Source organism: Arachis ipaensis, chromosome B02 (assembly GCF_000816755.2).
Source record: "Arachis ipaensis cultivar K30076 chromosome B02, Araip1.1, whole genome shotgun sequence".
NCBI classification, from domain to species: Eukaryota; Viridiplantae; Streptophyta; class Magnoliopsida; order Fabales; family Fabaceae; genus Arachis; species Arachis ipaensis.
In genome coordinates, this window is record NC_029786.2 from 98608229 (window position 1) to 98612041 (window position 3813).

Genomic DNA, 3813 nt, shown 5'->3' on the forward strand with positions numbered 1-3813 from the left:
ACGCTTGAAAAGCGTGATGATAGAGGGAAATCGGCACGCTTTTACGAGGGTGCCCACTGATTAAAAATTTGGCCACCCTTTTTTTTGTCACGCTTAAAAGCGTGGCTATAGAGGGAAACTGGCACGCTTGTAAAGCGTGGCTAATTTGTGTTTCAATGGTCACCTTTTTAAAGCGTGCCCATATTCTGTTTATTTTGGCACCCCACAAAAAAACGTACTGATAGAGTTCTTTCCGCCAAAATTTAGTTTTCCACCCAATTTTTTTCCACACTTAACATTTTTTTCCTTAGTTTTCAATTTTAACCCAAACAACATCACATGCTAGTTTTAACCCAAAAGTGACCCAGTCACAAAAAAAACCCTAAAAGTTACCCGCGCCGTCATCATCCTCAAACAACATCTCCATCTTCATCGTTCATCGTTCATCACCCATGCCTTTCCTCTAACCCAATGACCTTCGTCCTCATGCCTTCATCGTCCGAGACCGTTCATCGCCTTCATCCTCATCTGTCTAAGCCAATGACCTTCACACCCATGCCTTTCCTCTAACCCTCTCTCTGTCGAACCCTCGTATATCTGTCGAACCCTAAATCTAAAATCACCCTCCCCTCACTGGAACCTTAACTCCCTAAGTCTCTTCTCTTGCTCTCTTATCTGCCTTTTAGTTTTCTCTTCCGTCACTCTCTTCTCTCCCTCGCACACGCCAGAACCGCCGTCGCATAGAATCCACTTCGCACACGCCATCGCAGACTCGCACGTCTCGCGGTCTCGGTCCAAGGCGTGTTCTCCTCGTCGTGTCGTCTCCGTCCCGTGAACATCTACGTCTTACTCTCCCGTTCTGTGAGCGTCGCTGTCCTCCCCGTCCCGTGAACGTTGCTGTCCTCCCCGTCCCGTGAACGCCGCTGTCGTTCTTCTTGATTCCTGGGTTTGTGAAATTCTCCTTTTAACTACTCTGTTTTTTAAATCTTCTAGACCTCTCTTCTCTCTGTTAATCTTCTATTTGTTCTGGTTCTGTTATTAAATTGGTTTTGCTGTGTTTAATTTGCTATTAATCTTCTATTTGTTCCCCAACTAGTCGCTCATCCCTCGCGCCGTTGGCTTCGGTGGTGCCATTTTGCTGTGCGTAGCTTTGGCCTACTTCATCTCCGACCGCCGTTGGACGAAGAAGAAACCGATTATAAAGAAAAGTAGAGGAGTGGTTGCTCTTCAAATTATCCAAGAGGTACAAATCCTACTATTTTTTAGGGTTTTAATTTATCATATTCATATTTGAAGTCTGAATGAATAAAATTTTTAGATAAATTCATAGTTTGTGACAAATCACACTACAAGAAAAAAGCCCTGTCTTCAGTGGGATCTGCATGGAAAACTATCAAGTCACTACTGGTATATGAATTGTACTGATTTCTTATATTGGAGTATATAAAATTTATTTCAACTTGGATAATGAGATTCATTCACTGGTATTCTTTTAATCTTAGTATATGAATTATACTTTATTATGACACACATGCATTTGTTCGAATAGTACAGATACTTGATACAAGGTTTGAGTGATATGATCGTTTGTTATTTTGTTTGGTTATGATGTAAATTACTTATTGGAATGGTTTCTGATTTTTGTCTTTAATTTTTTTGGTAAAGAAATACTAAATGGGGGTTTCTTGAGGGTGTGAGTGTGTCTGGTGCACCGCCACCTAGAACGGTCTTGGTGCAGCAGTGTATCCGTGATAAAGGTGTATTGGAAGTTCTATGCAACTATGATGCTATCAGTCTACTAAAATTAAGGTCTCTTCTATAGTGCGAGTCTTACTTGACTCTATCTCTACTTTAGATAACAATGTGTTTTTCGAATTTTATGCGTCCTCAAAAATCAAATTGGTAACGTATAAAAATGAATTAAAATGCACTGTTCTTTTAATATGCATTCTTGCTATATGCTAATACGAAACACCCGTTTTCAAGGTTTTTTCCTTTATTTTTTTTGAAAAATCTATTTTGTCCATATTGTTAAAGTTCCGGAGTTACTGTGTTTATGACTTAATATTATAAAAATGTACTAAGTAAACACACTAAAGTTTATTTAATATATTGGTTACTATGAACCTTTCATTTCTATGCATATACAAATTAGACAAATTAAACCAAAGTTTTCTAAACTATAATTGGAAGTTTCTAACCAAGTAATTTGGGTGATCATTGAAAGTACAAAACAGAGAAAGAATAGGACTCAAGAACTTGAGTGTTCAGTCTTACAGCAACATTGGAAAACTCTAACTGCAAAATACTAAAGTTGAGATAGCTGAGTTGTTCCTTTCATAATTTTAGTTGTAGGTCATGGATTGAGGCCAGGCATTTTTTACAATTGAAAATGTGTTATCTCAGGTGTCTAAGGAGGTGCTCCTTCAAGGAATACTTAAACAAGATCTATATGTTTTTGAGAACATGTATATACCTAGACAGATTAATGAATCCAAAGTATTTCAATATTTTCTTGCTATGTATAAATCTAATTTAGAACTTGGCATAGAAGATTAGGACATCCATCACTTATTATTTTTGAGATTATTCTTAGACACTGTAATATATTCAAATAAAACTGAGTTTGATTCTGTTGTTTGTGAAGCTTGTACAAAAGGCAAAAATGCATACTTTACCTTTCTCTTTGTCTAATATTATTTTTATTTCTCCTCTTGAATTAATTTACATTGATGTATGGATTCCTGTCCCAATTATTTCCAGATCAGAATTACTATATGAGCATTGTAGATGTTTAGACAAGATACACTTTTTTATACTTACTTAATTCAAAAGCTCAAGTTCTGCAAATTTTACAACAAGTTACTTATGAAAAACCAACTAGAAATTCTGTTAAAGTTGTGCAGATAGATAATGCTAAAGAATTCTTGTGTTAGCCAGCTCGCCATTCCTCGCCAGTTCGCCGTTCTGGTCGTCGTGCTGCTCACCCCTCTCTCTCGCGGTTCTGCTCGCTTCTCTGTCGCGGTTCTGCTTGCGGTGCTGCTCGAAGGTTAGTTCTCTCTCCCTCGCTCACACAAACCATAAGCTGCCATCTATTACCAACTTCTCAAGTATTTTCCTTTTTATCTTCCATGAAATATTTTCATAAAAGGGTCCATTTTGATTAGGTATATAGTTTGAATTTTTTTTCTGCACTTTTTTTTAATAATTTGAGTTTTCTTCCATTTCAGTTCTTAGTATCTGTGTTGATTCCTGAACTGCTTTTTTTTTTTAAGAAAAAAAATATCTGGTGTGAATCTGATATTTTTTTAAAGATATTTGAGCATTAGTTTTCTCTGAATTTGATTTTCATTTTTTTTTACCAAATTATGGAAATTAGATGAATAGTTTGATACAAAGGAAACTGAATGATAAACCTTAAAAGTTTCGGTCTCATTAATGCTCTATTTTGTTTGGCATTACTCTGTTTTAGAATTTTCTCTAGTCTTTCATTATTTTAATTTCTCATTCAATTTGTTACTCCACCTAGGTAGCAGGCATAATCTAACTTCTGAAAAATGAGGTGTTTGAAGGATGCTGCTGGACCACCTTTGAACAAGATGCATCCCCATGAAAACTCATCATGTCACTAATGGTAAAATTTTTATCCTCACCTGCTAGGGGCACATAACCTCCCTCTTTGTACACCTTATATTGATCATTCAGCATATAGCTAAAGCTTCTCCAATATTCCTGATGGTTTTCCTGTTTATCCCTGCTTTTATTAAGAACCTATTCTGTTGCTGTTTTTGTTTCATGAGAGTTAGGCTTAGCTAGAGTTGCTTGTTGTTTTCC

The 3813-nt window shown here is 36.6% G+C and overlaps 1 long non-coding RNA gene across 7 annotated transcripts in view; it reads left to right on the forward strand.

Moving 5' to 3' along the window:
• Positions 294-3813, forward strand: part of LOC107625902 — a 5990-nt gene continuing 2470 nt past the window's right edge. Inside the window, exons 1-4 of one of the 7 annotated variants that reach the window (XR_002357960.1) lie at positions 294-925; positions 1076-1222; positions 2878-3028; positions 3509-3613. This is a non-coding gene — a long non-coding RNA (uncharacterized LOC107625902). The remainder of the gene's footprint in view (positions 926-1075; positions 1223-2877; positions 3029-3508; positions 3614-3813) is intronic. The other 6 variants (XR_002357962.1, XR_002357958.1, XR_002357961.1 and 3 more) reach the window with 6 other exon arrangements.